General features: G+C 44.6%; 1 protein-coding gene across 6 annotated transcripts in view; it reads right to left on the bottom strand.

The window, feature by feature from the left end:
• NF2 (NF2, moesin-ezrin-radixin like (MERLIN) tumor suppressor) overlaps window positions 1–17,395 on the bottom strand; it is an 86,371-nt gene that overhangs the window by 68,182 nt on the left and 794 nt on the right. The window lies entirely within an intron of this gene.

Raw genomic sequence — 17,395 nt, 5'->3', positions numbered from 1 at the left:
GGAGTCCTCTGGAAGAGTGGCCACCTAGCCACAGAAGCATCTCTCCAGCTCCAAAGAGGTGAAATTTCAAGTGCGTCAAAGCTAGGCAAAACTAGCAGATTATCAAACAGAACCCTTGACAGAATATTATCTAAATGATTATTCTTGTCCTAGATGTGTGTGTGTGTGTTTTGTTTTTTGTTTTTGTTTTTTTGGTGTTTTGTTTTGTTTTGTTTTGTTTTTAGCTCCTAAACCAGACCCAGAGCACAGGCTGACAATCCCATATATTCAGGAGGCTGAGGCAGGAATATTATAAGTTCAAGGCTAAGTCAGACAATCTATTGACACCCTGGTCTCCCAATAAAAAGTAAAATCAATAAATAAAGGACTAGAGATACAGCTCAGTGGCAGAGCACGTATCTAGCATGCTTAAGGCCTCAGACTCAATCTCTAGTACTTAAAACAAACAACCTCGCAGTGGTACTAGGGACCAGGCTCAGCAGTAAAGCCCAAGCCAGGCAGGCATGGCCTAATCCCAAGCACTTGCTCCCCAAAGTCCTGTAAAACTGAACCAGAGCATGCAAATCAGTTCATGCAGCACCCAGAAAATTTAAATATTCTGTCTGCTTCTAGGATGTAACACTGACTCTGGCAACACTGAAGTGAGGTAAGTTATGGGGAGTAGACAGATTTGGTAAAAAGCTCTCTGTAAATAGGTAAGAGGTGACGAGATCTGAAGACTTTTTTCTTCTTTTTTAAAATATACATCGGTGTTCTGCCTGCGTGTGTGTGTGTGTGTGTGTGTGTGTGCGTGTGTGTGTGTGTGTGTGTGTGTGTGAGAGAGAGAGAGAGAGAGAGAGAGAGAGAGAGAGAGAGAGAGAGAGATCCCCTGGAACTGGTGGGCATTATAGGCAGTTGTGAGCTACCATGTGGTTGCTGGGAATTGAACCGGGGTCTTCTGGAAGAGCAGCCAATGCTCTTAACCACTGAGCCATCTCTCTAGTCCTCAGAACAAGCATATTTATGAAGCTGACTTAATCTGAAAACCAACAAGAATAAGATACCACATAAAAGCTGGGCATGGTGTCTCACGCCTTTAATCCCAGCACTAGGGAGGCAGAGGCAGGTAGACTGCTATGAGTTGAGCCCAGCCTGGTCTACAAAGAGTCCAGGACAGCCAAGGCTACACAGTGAAACCTTGTTTCGAAAAGCAAGAGCAAGCAAACAAACAAACAGACACCAGATAAAAGCACTGCTCCAGTATTTAAAGCCTCAGACTAGTCCAGGTAAGTTCCACAATTACCCTACCCTCAGCTTTATCTACAAGCTCAACTAACAAACTGCTGGAGCCAGACCATAAGCAGCAAAACGAGCCAAGAGTTCCTATGTATTCCCCAAATCTAAGCAAGGGAGAATTTGGCAAGGGAGAAAAACAGGGCTAGAGTGAAAGGTGAAGAGGAAAAAGCCCAGTGTCTTAGAAAACGCTGTGCTCTGTCTCCACCTAGCGGTGCCAGTGACTCCTCAAAAGAAAAGGCAGCCTGAGCCTCAGCAAAGAGCGCTTACCTACTATGGCCAGAGAGCCTATCTCCACCACAACAAAAACAAACTTTCTTCTTGAAACCAGCACGACTTTACTAACAATTTTCTGCATGCTGAAAGAACGCAAAAAATGTGGATTTATACTTTAAATTAGACAAGCACACACAGGAGGCTAGAACTCACCATCCGGTAATAAAACAGAGAAGTCTTGGCACCAGCTAGCCAGAGCACTCAGTAGATCTGAGAAAATGCTTTAAACTCTGAAATTAAAACTAAACAAGTGAAACCAGGCATGATGGCACATACCTTTAATCCCAACACTTGGGAGGCAGAGGCAGGCAGATCTCTGTGAATTCAAGACCAGCCTAATCTACAAAGCAAGTTCAGGACAGCCAGGGCTGTTACACAGAGAAACCCTATCTCTAAACAAAAACTAAACAAGTGTCAGAAATGTTCTTGGGGGCCAGGCGTGGTGGTGCACACTGTTAATCCCAGCACTGGGGAGGCAGAGGCTGGAGGCAGCAGAGGCAGGTGGATCACTGTGAGTTTGAGGCCAGCCTGGTCTACAAAGCGAGTCCAGGACAGTCAAGGCTACACAGAGAAACCCTGTCTCAGGAAAAAAAAAAAAAAAAAAAAAAAAAAGGTTCTTGGACAATAATATAAAACTAGCATAAATTACTCAGAGAGTCATCAAAAGCCAAGAAAAAGGCTGGGGAGAGTAGTGTATGCCTGTACATCCCAGTACACAGGAGGCTAAAGTAGAAGGATCCAGAAAGAAGCCAGGTGAGACTACACAGCGAGACCCTGTCTCACAAAATGTAAGGAGGAGGGAAACTTTCTCCTAAGGCAGATGCAGATGCTGATGTTGATGCTGAAACTGATGCTGAAGGACTTTGAACTGTGGCTTCTTCCCTTCATTGTTCAGATGAACAACTAGGGAAGGAGGTTTAACATGCCATAAAGAGCTCAGCCTAGAAACTAGATGCTCAGAACTCTCAATGATTTTATGCGAGTGAACCACACACAGAGAAAGTGTGTAGACCTCCAGAGCCCAACTCCAGCCAGACTTGCCAGCAGACTCCCTCCTACCTGACAGGCTTTGGTAGACACTCACCCTTAATCTGTTCATATTTGGTACAAAGAACCTGGTTCTTACTTACATTCATTAGACCCACACATCTGCCTAGTTTTGTCCCAGAACCCATGGTTACTCGTGTTCCTAAGAAGGGTTTTTTGGGTTTTTGTTTTCTTTTGTTTGGTTGGGTTTTTTGTTGTTGTTGTTTTTATACTTTTTTCCCCCGAGACAGGGTTTCTCTGTGTAGCCTTGGCTGTCCTAGACTTGCTTTATAGACCAGGCTGGCCTTGAACTCACAGAGATCCACCTAACAAATGCTGAGCCACCATGCCCAGCTTGTTTTTATACTTTTAAACTAAAAAATGAGCCATGCATTTTGCAATGTGCCTGTAATCCTTTTCTTTCTTTCTTTTCTTATTTTGGTTTTTCGAGACAGGGTCTCTCTGTGTGTATCCCTGGCTGTCCTGGACTCACTTTGTAGAACAGGCTGGCCTCACACTCACAGAGATCCACCAGCCTCTGCCTCCCGAGGGCTGGGATTAAAGGCAGCCCAGCAATCCTTTTCTTCTTATTGTACAGAAACTGTACTCTGATGATCTCAAGTGGGGTCCCTCTAAAACTGAACTATAAAGACATTTGGAGGGAAGGGAAAGGTGAACTTCTAAAGTTTAAAATCTATCTTTTTTAAGCCAAGGCTGGGGATGTAGCTCCTTGGTAGAGAGCTAGTCTGGCTTGCTGCATGCCCTGGAATCCAACCCCAGCACACAAAGTAAAGGAAACAAGGTAACCAGTTGATATCTTTGTGGGCACACCAAATGCTTTTGGAAGGACACAGGTTGAATATTGAGGAAGAACTGCTCTGACCATAAGAAATGTGAAATATGCAATTAGAAAATACTTAACTATTGCAAAATTAGCTTTACTTTAGGCCAAAAGCTTGAATTCCAAGCTGATCATGGGCAACTGAAAAAAATTCTCTTATAAAAAAATGCTCAGATGGCCGGGCGTCAACTGAGAAGAAGACACCTCAGCTGAGGAATTGTCTGCATCAGACTGGCCTGTAGGCAAGTCTGTGGGGGCGTTTTCTCCATCAAGGAGTGATTCAGGAGGGACACAGCCCACTGTAGGTGGTCCTGCTCCTAGACAGGTGGTCCTGGCTTATATAAGAAAACAAACTGAAGCCAGGTGTGGTGGCACATGCCTTTAATCCCAGCACTCGGGAGGCAGAGGCAGGTGGATTGCTGTGAGTTCGAGGCCAGCCTGGTCTACAAAGTGAGTCCAGGACAGCTAAGGCTACACAGAGAAACCCTGTCTTGGGAAAAAAAAAATGCTCAGATGATCCAAAGGACAAACTCCACATCAAGGCAAGAAAGCAGAGCTTTTAGTCATGCCATGACCCAACAAAGCTAAGCCCTCTGGCAGTGTCACCAAGTGGTTTTGAGATGGGATCTTACACCAAGTGCAATAAGTAAAATAATGACAAAGACAAGTAAGTCGTCACACTAGAACACTCTTTAAATGGACTGTTAGTTCTACTTTCTCCTATTTACCGAATTTTTAGATTCCCACGTGGAGTCACCTACTAAGTGTCACACATGGTGGAGGGAGGACGGCCTGGAAGACTGGTTCCCTGGATTCAAATCCCAGGCCCACCTTTCAGCAGCAGCATGATACCCAGCACAAAAAGAAAGTTTGGGCAGCATCTAAAAGAGTTAGTAGAATCTCTGTGCCAGGTGCCAGGTGAGAAGGGCATTCCAGGCCTAGACACAAGCTCTGTGGACAGAGGCTGGGAGAGAGTAACTGGGGCAGTCAGCTCAGAGCAGAGAGGCTGTGTGACAGAGTGTAGGAGAGGCTGACAGGAGCAGAGAAATGGGAAGGGGCTGAGGACATACTTCCATTTACACAAAAGTCCTTACAGAGCTGCACTTTGTGGCAGTATTGGTCTAAGAACTCTGCCAATAGCTCCCTACAAGAATCACAACAACGTCCATCTCACCAATGACGCAAGTGAGAAGTAAAGAACTAGCTCCTCAGAGGCCGCTGCAGGGACCACAGCCCAAGTCTACGATTCAAGGTCATCCTCCGCTGCACAGCAAGTCCACGGCTGGACTGGGGCATCTGAGTTCCGTCCCTAGGACCCAAGCAAAGGTGGAAGGAGAGGGCTGAACCCACAAAAGTCCTCCTCGGCCTCCAGCATGGCTGTGGCACATGCATGCCCTTTCCCCAGTAAGGTTTATTACAATAAAAAACTAAAACTACCCAGCACTCGGGAGGCAGAGGCAGACGGACCTCTGTGAGTTCGAGGCAGCCTGGTCTACAAAGCGAGTCCAGGACAGCCAAGGCTATACAGAGAAACCCTGTTTCACAAAAACAAAACAAAACAGACAAAAACTAAAAAACTAAAACTAAACAAAAAGTGCTAGGCAATAGGAATTTTCCAGCTCTGCAATAAGCTTATGGCGACACTACCATACACATAGAACTTTGCTGATTGGAACACGATATGATTTTAATCATGTGACTTTAATTATGTGCCCTCCTTGAATCAACAGTGAGTCCACTGAGACATTAAGTAAGCTATTTATCCTGTTTAATTTTCTGTTTCTCCCATGGAAACAAAGTACACAACAACAATCATGTCCACAATGGTCATGATCACTGCTGGTTGTCCAGCCCATGTGGGAACTCAGTCTCTCTTGAATGAATAAATAAGCCCTGCTGTACCAAATGGAACCATGCATTTAAAGCACTGAGTGCTGTACCTGACACATGGTCACTGCTATTCCCTAGTCTTTCATCCCACTAAAGGGCGGGCGACAGGGACCATGAGACACTGTATTAAGCAGCATGCCCCTGCCTCTCCAGCAGCCCATCTTTCATCCGGCCTGCCCACCACAGACCACATACCACTCAAAGGCACTGTCTATTTCCATAGGGCGCAGGTGGTAATAGGGAAGGACAGCCTTTCTTCTGTAATGAAAAGGTCCTTAGTGCACACAATATAGCCTAATATCCTATACAATCTATAAAATAACCACAACCATAATTTCCAGGTGTTATATGCCTACCTTTTTGGGAAGTAAAAATAAAGACCACGGGGCTGGAGAGATGGCTCAGTGGTTAAGAGTGCCGCCTGCTCTTCCAGAAGTCCTGAGTTCAATTCCCAGCAACCACATGGTGGCTCACAACCATCTATAATGTAATCTGATGCCCTCTTCTGCAGATAAAGCACTCATATGCAATAAAGAAAATAAAGAAAATTAAAAAAAGAAATAAAGACCACACTGAAAATACCAGAATTATCCCTTCAGTTTTCCCGTCTTTGAAGGCTGTTTCTGTTATGGACAAACTATGTCTACTTGTTATATGGTATAATGACGTGTAATATTGGCATTCAATTGATCATAACCCCATTTGGTTGTGGTGAGAACATTTAAGATGACAACCAACATGAGAAGGCTTTGGGTTTTTTTTTTAATGTAATATAGTATTAGAACTTCCTACAACTCAATTTCAAGAAATTTTTCATATTTGGCTCATCCCACTGATAGATTGAATTATTACCACAAGGTTCCAGCCTAGATGTGAAATAACATAACCATTTAGCCTTCTGGCAAATCACATTCAGCACCCACTTTCTCAAGATGACAAATATCAAATCTCTCAAGTGGAAAAATCTTTTAGAGCATCAAGCCAATTGTGCAATGCAGCAAATAGATCAAGGAAGTCCACCCCCACCTCTGCAGCAAAACTCCTGAACTTACTGTCATAAGGTAGCATGACTCATACGCCAGCTACCACTGGCTCTAAAACCAAGTCCTTCTTGGGAGGTCACTACCATTTGACCTTAACAAGGCCAAGAGTTCCACAAGTCCTGGCTTTCTTTTTTTCCTAAGCCACCTGCTATCTCATTGTGTAATCTTGGCACACAAACATGGAAGGGAGTGAAACTATTTGCTCTCTAGGCTCTCTCTACCACCACAGAACAAACTATTATTACCCTTAACAAAATATTCAAACATCACTTATAAACAGTGTTTCTATTATAAAGTGAAGTTCAGGGAGATGCAGTGACTTACCTAAGACCACCACAGGACAAGGTGATGTAAGCCCCCCACTTTAGATCAGTAATAGCCTTTCTGCTCCTTTCTGTGGCACTAAACAGAACAATCCTTGGGGTTTTCTGTCTTGCTTTGTTTTGGTTTGGTTTTTCGAGACAGAGCTTCTCTGCGCCTTGGTTGTCCTGGACTCACTCTGTAGACCACGCTGGCCTCGAACTCACAGAGACCCGCCTGCCTCTGCCTCCCGAGTGCTGAGATTAAAGGCGTGCGCCACCACTGCCCAGCTCGTAACAATGTGCAGAGCCAGTATTACTGGTCCCACTTTACCGGTGTGAACAGTGAGGTCCACAGAGCTCATATCCCAATCAGAAGTGGGTAGGAAAGAGGCAAAACTTTAGGCCTCAGCCTGTCTTAGTTAAAGTCCACGTGCTTCCTATTACTGCTATGCTACGCAAATGGTGGTCACTGGACCAGTAGCATCGGCATCACCTGACAGATAATTAATCAGAAAGAGATTTCTCAGCCGAGCAGTGGTGGCGCCAGGGCTACATAGAGAAACTCAGGTTTTATTAAGATCTTCTTGTCATTTCTGTTTGGTTTTTTTAGACAGGGTTTCTCTGTGTAGCCTGGGCTGTCCTGGACTCGCTTTGTAGACCAGGCTGGCTGGCCTCGAACTCACAGTGATCCACCTGCCTCTGCCTCCCGAGTGCTGGGATTAAAGGCATGCACCACTACGCCCGGCTTCTTGTCATTTCTGTAAATTAAGTTTGGAAACATTATGCCTCTTGGACTGCCACTATTACCATCGCTCTGTAGAGATTCGCCCTGGGTTCTCAATGTGTGCTGGGGTGCAGTTCACACCAGGCACCTTTAATGTTTGAAAATACTTTAGTCACAGCCAGGGATAGACAGATGAATGCTACTAGGATCAGAGGCTGGGGTACTTGATCAATATCCTACAATGCCGGTAGGCCTATTAGCCCAAGCCTGTAATCCACACCCGGAATAAGATCATTACAAGTTTGAGGCTAGTCGACTCTACAGTAAGTTCCAGGCCAGTCAGGCCTACATAGAAAACTGTTTCAAAAGCACAAAACAATGAGACTGGAGAGATGGCTCAGAAGTAAGAGCACTGGCTGCTCTTCCAAAGGTCCTGAGTTCAAATCCCAGCAACCATATGGTGGCTCACAACCATCTATAATGAGATCTGGGTCCCTCTTCTGGTGTGTAAGTATTCATGCAGGCAGAGCACTGTATACATAATAAATAAGTAAATAAATAAATATTTTAAAAAACACAAAACAAGAACAACAAAAAAATCCTACAGTACACAGGACTGCTTCCCCATACAAAAAAATTAGCCAGCCCAAAACATCACCAGGGCTGAAGCTGAGGACCCACACTATCCATTATTTTTGTCTTTACTGATCACTTTTTTTTTTTTTGAGAGAGGGTTTCTCTGTGTAGCCTTGGCCATCTTGGACTCACTTTGTAGACCAGGCTGGCCTCGAACTCACAGTGATCCACCTGCCTCTGCCTCCCGAGTGCTGGGATTAAAGGCGTGCGCCACCACACCCGGCTTCATTTTTTTTTTAAAAGATTTATTTATTTATTATTTATACAGTAGTCTACCTACATGAACACCTGCACACCAGAAGAGGGCAGCAGATCTCATTATAGATTGTTGTGAGCCACCACATGGTTGCTGGGAATTGAACTCAGGACCTCTGGAAGAGCAGGCAGTGCTCTTAACCTCTAAGCCATCTCTCCAGCCCCACTGATCACTTTTTAAGATTTGGTTTTACTACCTTCAATTATGTGTACATGTAGGAGTCTGTGTGCAGATACTTGCGTGGACATGAATCTGAGTATTCATGGAGCTTAGGGGCACAGGCTCCCATGCAGCTGGAGTTACAGATAGTGCTGAACTACCTGACATACGCGTTAGGAACCAAACTCGGTTCTTCAACACATTCCAGCAGTTTATTGTCTGCTTTTGTTCGTTTTTTCGAGACAGGGTTTCTCTGTGTAGCCCAGGCTGGCTTCGAACTCACAGAGATCCGCCTGCCTCTGCCTCCCAAGTGCTGGGATTAGAGGTGTGCGGCACCATGCCTGGCTATTGTCTGGTTTTGTTTGGTTGGTTTTTTTGGTTTTGTTTTTTCTTTCAAGACAGGGTCTTACAATGTAGCCCTGGCTGTTGGAACTCAGTATGTAGACTCAAAGATCCACTCTGCCTCTTGCCTCCTGAGTTCTGGGATTAAAAGTGTGTGCCACTGAGCCAGGCGTGGTGGCGCACGCCTTTAATCCCAGCACTCGGGAGGTGGAGGCAGGTGGATCGTTGTGAGTTCAAGGCCAGCCTGGACTACAAAGAGAGTCCAGGACAGCCATGGTAACACAGAGAGACCCTGTCTTGAAAAACCAAAATACAAACAAACAACAACAAAAAGTGTGTGCCACTGTAGCTGGAGAGATGGCTCAGTGGTTAAGAGAACTGACTGCTCTTCCAGAGAGTCTTGTGTTCAATTCCCAGCACCCACATGGCAGCTCACAACTTGACACCCACAGACACGCACGCAGGCAAAACACCAAAGAACATAAAATAAAAATAAATTATTAAACCGGGTGTAGTGGTGCACACCTTTAATCCAGCACTTGGGTGGCAGAGGCAGGTGGATCTCTGTGAGTTCCAGGACAGCCTGGTCTACACTGAGAACTCCTGCTATAAATGTCATAAATAAATAATGAAAATCTGACAATAGCAACGTCGAGACTTTTAGTCCATCGTGGCAGGGAAGGCACGGTGGTGAGGACATCAGGCAACATCACACAGTCAGAAGTGAAGAGATTAACCCTTATATTTAGATTGCTCTATCGTTTTCACTCAGTCTAGCCCTAGCCTATGGGATGGACCACTTATGTGCAGAGTGTGTCTTACTTTCTCAATTATTCTGGAAACATGTTCAGATATACTCAGATATTTTTGTGGGGTATGGGGGACCGTTAGACACAGTCTCAGTGTTACTCTGGCTGTCCTGTAGACCAGACTAGGCTTAAACTCAGAGATCTACTTGCCTCTGTAACTGCTAAGATTAAAGGCTCTCCAGGTATGTTTCTTTGGTAATTGATCCTAAATCCAATCAAGCTGACAATGATAAATAATCATCACAAAGTCCCTTATCAGCTATACGGTTTGCTAATTTTTCTCTTCACCTAACTCTGCCCTTTGAAGCACTTATTTATTTATTTATTTATTTTTATGTTTTTATTTTTTGAAACAGGGTTTCTCTGTGTAGCCTTGGCTGTCCTGGACTCGCTTTGCAGACCAGGCTGGCCTCAAACTCACAGTGATCCACCTGCCTCTGCCTCCCAAGTGCTAAAGCACAAAAATTTTTAATTTCAATTAAGTCTATTTTTTACTGTGAATGTGTGACTGTGTGTGCGTACACTGACCTGTGTGTGCACATGCAAAGGTCAACATGTCTTCTTCTATTATGCTTTACTTTATTTTCTGAGATAGACTCTTTCACTGAACCCGAAGCTCTCTAACTGGCTGGCCAGCAAAGTCCCAAGATGTACATATCTCTACCCTCTTCTGACCTCCAAGGGTACTGTACACAGGTGATGCACATACACACCTGCACAAGAAAACACTCATAAAGTAACAAAAACATCCAGCACTTTAATCTTTTAACATTTACGTATTTTGTGTGTGCATCACACGTTGGTACCATATTTTCAGGAGTATAAGATGACTGGGCTTATGACCCCCAACTTTTCCAGTTAAAATATACTAACCATATAAGACTACCTCTCTTCCAACGCACATCCTGTGCAGCAGACTCAGGCATGTGTCTATTTGCAGGCAGGGCACTAACAGTAGGTACTTTATTAAATGCTGGCAGGCAGCCAGTGCCAGCCTACACTGCCCCTTTAAGGCAAGCTCAAATGAGCAGGTTCTGGGAGAGCCAGGCCACGCTCATGTTCTCCTCCTAGAGGTACAGGAAGATGTGTGCAGCTTGCTCCCCCTGCTTCCGACTCCCCACACAGAGCAGGGAATCAGCCATGGATGTGTACATTTGTGTGGAGGACGGAGAATAACTTGGTATGACTTGTTCTCCTTACTCTATGTGGACTCCAGGATCACACTCAAAGTTGGTGTGTGTCTGTGTGTCTGTGTGTCTGTGTGTCTGTGTGCGCGCGCGTGCAGGTTTTTTTGTTTTTGGTTCTTTTTTTTTTGTATGCTCAATTTTCTTAACCAATATATTTTATTAACAACTTAGTGACCGAGCATACGTCACTTATAACCTGACTAACCAAAACAATAGGAATGAGGATTAACAGATACAATAACAAAACCATAAGAATATCAGTTCCGAGGAGTGATTCTCCTGGCATAATCAGCAGGATTTCTTCTGCTGGAACCTGGAGCAACCAGAACCCAGAACCTCAGCAGGAGCCGGAGCCCCGAAGCCTTGCCTCGAGCGGTTCTCTCTAGGAGCATCTCCAAGTGCAGTGATGAACAGCCAAAACTACCCCAAGTCTCCAAAGGCCCCGCCTCCAGTTCTGGGCTCATTTACATATCTCCTCCCAGAGTCTGCTCACGGGATCTTTTCAGCTGGCAACAATCAAGCTCCTACTCGAGGTAGTCGGTTTTCTCACCTGTTCTCTCACGAGACCATTCCAATCCCGCACTTGGGATCCTAAAAAACAGGTTTATCTCTCCTTTTTTTTTTTTTTTTGGTTTCTCTGTGTAGCCTTGGTTGTCCTAGACTCACTTTATAGACCAGGCTGGCCTCGAACTCACAGCAATCTGCCTGCCTCTGCCTCTCGAATGCCAGGATTAAAGGCATGTGCCACCACACCTGGCTGCGTGCGTTGTTTTAAATATTTATTTATTTAGTGTATATGAGTGTTTTATTTGCATGTACACCTGCAGGCCAGACAAGGGCATCAGATCACATTATACATGGTTGGGAGCCACCATGTGGTTTCTGGGAATTGAACTCAGGACCTCCAGAGGAGCAAGTGGAGCTCTTAACCACTGAGCCATCTCTCCAACCCTTAAGCAAAATTGTTTAATGAAACATTTAAACTGTTAATGATGCCAGGTTTATGGTGCTTGCCTTAAATCCCAGGACTTAAGAGACAGAAGCAGGCAGATCACTATGAGTTCCAGGCCAGTCAAGGTTACATAGTGAGATCTTGTCTCTAAAAAAAACCAAAACCAACCAACCAACCAAACAAATAAAATTTAAAAACCCCCAAACAAGTAAATTGGATGTGGTGACACACCTCTTTAATCCCAGTGTGGGAATAGAGGCAGGCAGATCTCTAAATTCAAAGCCAGCATGTTCTACAGTTCCAGGACAGCCAGGGCTACACACACAGAAACTCTGCCTCATTATGGGGAGTGGGGGCATGGGGGCCGGCCCACGCCTTTAATCCTAGCACTCTGAAGCCGAGGCAGGTGGATTACTGGGAGTTCAAGGCCAGCCTGGTCTACAAAGAGTTCCAGGACAGCCTGGACTACACAGTGAAACCCTGTCTCCAAACATCAAAAAAAGCACCCAGGAGGCAGAGGCAGGCCGACCGCTGTGAGTTTGAGGCCAGCCTGGTCTACAAAGTGAGTTCAGGACAGGCAAGACTATACAGAAAAACCCTGACTTGAAAAAAACACAACAAAACAGAAAAAAATAAATAAAATAAAAATTAAAAAAAAAAGAAACTCTGCTTCCAGAAAGAAAACAAACAATAACAACAATAATAAAAACAAAAAAAAAATTTAATCAAACAAATAAATAAAATTGTAATGATTTTTTTTTTCTTTTGAAAAAAAAAAAAAAGATTGCTGGGTGGTGCCAGCCCACTCCTGTAATCCCGTAAGAGTCTATAAATGCATAGTTTCCTCCTTAAGCCACTGAAAAACTTGTGCATGTAATGTTGGGCATATAACATGTATTTTATGTATAACACATTTGCTAACAACAGAGAAAAGGTGTGTTGTAACAAAGCTATAATGGACTAAGGAAATGACTACAAAGCCGGGCAAGGTGGCACACGCCTTTAATCCCAGCACTGGAGGCGGAGGCGGAGGCAGAGGCAGGCAGATCGCTGTGAATTCAAGGCCAGTCAGTCTAGTCTACAATGTGAGTCAGGACAGCCAGGGCTGTTACACAGTGAGACCCTGACTCAGGGCAACAAAACAAAACAAAACTTTCATTTGGTTCTCTTTTATAATTCTTCTCTTTAGTGATCTTCATTTGATTTAGTAAGTATTGTGGTACCTTCCTTGTGCCTCCTATAAACTCTGGAAATATATTTATAATGGCTAAATCTCATGTGCATGCATGTGTGTACTTGTACGGTGCACAAACACACATGGACATGCAGAGGCCAGAAGTCAGTAGCAAGCATCTTCCTTTATTACACTGTCTTATTTTTTTGTGATAAGGTCTCTCACTGAACGTGGAGCGCAATGACTCAAACTATCTGTCCAGCAAGCTCCAGAGATCTGCCTGCCTCCAGCCCAGCTTCTACAGGGGTGTTCAGTATCAAACGCAGACCCTCACACTTGCTCCCCAAAGCCTATTTTGCTAACCTGACCCCTGTTGACTCTCACTTCTGCAGCTGGCTTCCCCACACCCACCTTCTCTCCCTGTGGATGGATCACACTTTGCCCGGTTTTTTGTTTGTTTGTTTGTTTGTTTGTTTGTTTGTTTTGTACATCTCATAGTTTTTTTAATGTTTTTGACATTTCAGATAATATATTTTAGTGACTCTAGTGTCCCCTATCCAGGGTTTTTATATGGTGGGGGAGGGGCAAAATTCTATCACTCTCCTTGAGTTTTTGAGACAGGGCTTGCTAAATCACATTATACATGGTTGGGAGCCACCATGTGGTTTCTGGGAATTGAACTCAGGACCTCCAGAAGAGCAGGTGGCGCTTAAGAGGCCTTGAACTCTCCATTCTCCTGCCCTCAGCCTCCCAAGTGCTAAGATTACAGGCACAGACCAGCAAATCTATATTCAAGACTCAGTGTATATACACCTTCAATTCCAGGGCTAGGGAGGCAGAGGCAGGCGGATCTCTCTGAGTTGAGGCCAGCCTGGTCTACAAAGCCAGGACAACCAGGGCTTGTTTGTTTGTTTTTTTCAAGATAGGGTCTCTCTGTGTAGCCTTGGCTGTCCTGGACTCACTTTCAAGCCCAGGCTGGCCTCGAACTCACATTGATCCGCGTGCCTCTGTCTCCTGAGTGCTGAGATTAAAGGCGTGAGCCACCATGCCGGGCACAACCAGGGCTTGTTACACAGAGAACCCTGTCTGGAAGGGAAAAAAAGACTTCCTATTTGCTTATTTGGTGACTTTAATGAAATCTATCCCACACAGTGTGAGGGCCATTATTTCTTCACAGGGAGGTGTTGCTCTGAGTAGTTCCCTTGAATGACATGGCTTTAGTTTTTCCTTTCCACAACCATTGAACTGTTAACTTCTAATTGTGGCTTGTTTTTCTAATATTTGTGACAATGCCCTGAGGCACAACTTGTAAACAAATTGGCCTACTGAATTATGGCAACTCAGAACAAACTGTTTCTGAGGTGAATGTTTGATATTTCTGCTTACCCAAGGAGGATCCCCTAAGAATTTCCTACAAACTGGAAAACATGCAGCCTAGGCTGTGTCTTCATACAACCCAGCCTTCGCTCACTAAAGCCTAGTATTCTCAAGACTGCCTTCAGGCATGAACTTTCCCACTGTGTTTCAGGCAACTTATTTCCTTTGGTGGAAGATTAGGACAATCTGGGTTTTGTTTGTCTTCTGGGTTGAATCCTGGGCCGCCTGCATGTGCTCTATCCGAGCTACACCCCCAGTCAGCAACCGAATAAGGTTAGCGACCCCCACCCCATCCTCCTCAGGCTTCTAGGGATGGGAAAGGGGAGGGGACACTGCCAGCTTTCCCTGAGTTGTCCCCTTTCCCACCAAACCTAGGATCGAGTCTTTGGTGGAAAACAGAGTAGGCAGAGGTTTCAACTTGCCTTCCCTGCAGTCAGGAACCACTTCACAAGTGAAAGCTGGGGCAAGAGCAGTTAGGCCCTAAATTATCTCAGCATGCCACACCCTGTTCCACAAGTAGGGACTGAGAGGAAAAAGGAGGCCCTATCCCCCCCCTGCCCCCCCGCCCCCCCCCTCCGTGCAGCACCTTCCTAGGACTCAGCCTCAGCAACAAGCACTGGTAGTCTTGATCCACACTACGGCCTCTCGCCTTTGAAATCTCTTCATTGATTTCCTGCTGTAGCATTTGCTGTTCGCCCTTACAACTATTTCCAATGGTTGTTTTCAAAGGAATTTTCATTAGTGTTGGAGTAGACTGTGTCAGCAGTCCTGATACTGTCATGCGTAAGTCAACCCTAAGAGCAAAGCCAAAGAACTGAATAGCTCCCACAGAATCCCAAAGGCCTGTAAATCTGAAATGACTATGTAGCCATGTGCAGACACAGCTTGCTAACTCCTGACTTACTAGCACTTCCACCAAAGCTGTTGGCTTTGCTACACTTTGTGTAGCAAGGAGTAAATTGCTTAAGAGGCAGTATCATACTGACTAAAAGCTTATTAGAAAGTTAAAAAAGCCTTGAGGCACTCTCCATATGTAAGAAGAAGAAGAAAAAAAATCAGGGTTTTGTTTTTTCTACTTTTTTTTTGGTTTTTTTTTTGGTTTTGTTTTTCGAGACAGGGTTTCTCTGCGTAGCCTTTGCTGTCCTGGACTCGCTTTATAGATCAGGCTAGCCTCTAACTCAGAGGGATCCTCCTGCCTCTTCTTCCCCGAGTACTGGGATCAAAGGCATGCACCACCAAGCCCGGCTCCGTTTTTCTACCTTTGTTTGTTTGTTTGTTTTTCGAGACAGGATTTCTCTGTGTAGCCTAGACTGTCCTGGACTCACTTTGTGGACCAGGCTGGCCTCAAACTCAGTGATCTGCCTGCCTCTGCCTCCTGAGTGCTGGGATTAAAAGTGTGCGCCACCACACCGGGCTGGTTGCCTCCTTCTGTAGCCCAAGCTGGACTTGAACTCTCACAACCCTATGGCCTCATTCTCCTAATCACTGCATTTACAGGTGTATGCTGATGCACCAGACCCAAAATATTTCAACAAGATGTGTCTTAAAAAAACAAACAACTCACCAGGTGTGGTGGCATGCACTCAGGAGTCAGAGGCAGGGGGATCTCTGAGTTCAAGGCCAAGCCTGGTCTACAGAGTGAGTTCCAGGACAGCCAGGGCTATATATACTATGAAACCCTCCCTTGACAAACCAAAACCACAGAGGCAGGTGGATCTCTGTGAGTTTAAAGCCAACCTGGTCTACAAAGCCAGTTCAGGACAGCCAAGGCTACACAGAGAAACCCTGTCTCGAAAAACCAAAAAAAAAAAAAAAAAAAAAGAAAAAGAAAACAAAAGAAAGAACAACCAAAACCAACCAACCACACAAAAGCCACCACAAACAAACAAATAAATAAATGATGGGGTGGGGAAGTTTCTCCACCATCAACCAATCAACCAATTCTTTCTGTCAGATACCAGTTGAGCATCCTTTAATTCAATTCTGACACACTCTACTTGGAATGTTCAATAGCACAGATAAAAGCGTCGGCCACACAAGACTGTTTCTAACTAGCTACATAAACTGAAGAACCACAACTCCCTCTTTGGGTTCAGTTAATTTAGTAGAGCACCTCACAGAACTCAGGGAACCATTCTTGTTTACCTATTTCATTTTCACCAGGAAATATTACAAGATCCTTTTTAAATGTGTACTGTGGGCAAAAGTGCAGACCTTGCATGGCCACCGGTAGAGCGCGTGTCCAGATGGGAGCTCTCTCTGAACCCCATGTGTTTAGGACTTTATGGAGGCTTAGTTTTTTATACACACACACACACACACAAACACACACACACAATCATCATCATCATCATCATCATCAGACACTAGTGATCAACTTAACCTTCAGTCCCATCTTGGGAGAAGAATTGAGAAGCCTCAACCTTAAGGATGCTAACTAGGCCTTTCTGACAACCAGAATGCATCCAAAAACTACTATAACCTGGCAGAAGCAGCCAACTCATTAGCACACAGAAAGAAACTTGTTACTTCCCAGATTCCAAGGATTTTAGAAGCAATAAGACAAGAAACCAGATTAGGTGTATACTCCAGTGTCACAGGTACCTACCTAACTGGTTTTCTTGTTGTTGGTTTGGGGTTTGTTGTTATTGGTTGGCTGGTTTTTGAGAGTTAAATGTATAAATGACACTTAGCAAGTGTTCAGGGCTATGGATATAGCCCAGTGATGATGAAGTCCTTGCATCCTTGCAGGCGCAAGGTCCTGGATAACACACACACACACACACACACACACACACACACACACACACTCTTCAACAAATGATAATTATTACCATATTAGAAACTATGGAAAGTAAACGTAAGATACTTGTTCCCAGAAACTTTGGAACGAGGAGAAGTACAAATTTTCAATAAAACTAGATGTAACTTTTAAGACACAGAGTACACAGTAATACCCGGTGAAAAACTTCCTGGAGTTTTAAGCGCAAGTCCTCCGTACCGTAAACCAGTTGTTCTACGTAAGATTCCAGTGTTTTCCAATAACAAATGAATGAAAATATCCTTCAGGAAATGCCATAACCAAGAGACCCACGTTTAAAAGGGGTTTCGGGGCGCAACAACTAGCTT

This window comes from Acomys minous (assembly GCF_964271855.1).
Source record: "Acomys minous genome assembly, chromosome: 10".
In the NCBI taxonomy this organism is placed as follows: domain Eukaryota; kingdom Metazoa; phylum Chordata; class Mammalia; order Rodentia; family Muridae; genus Acomys; species Acomys minous.
Note: the sequence above shows the minus strand (reverse complement) of the source record. Positions and strands in the feature narration are given on the sequence as shown.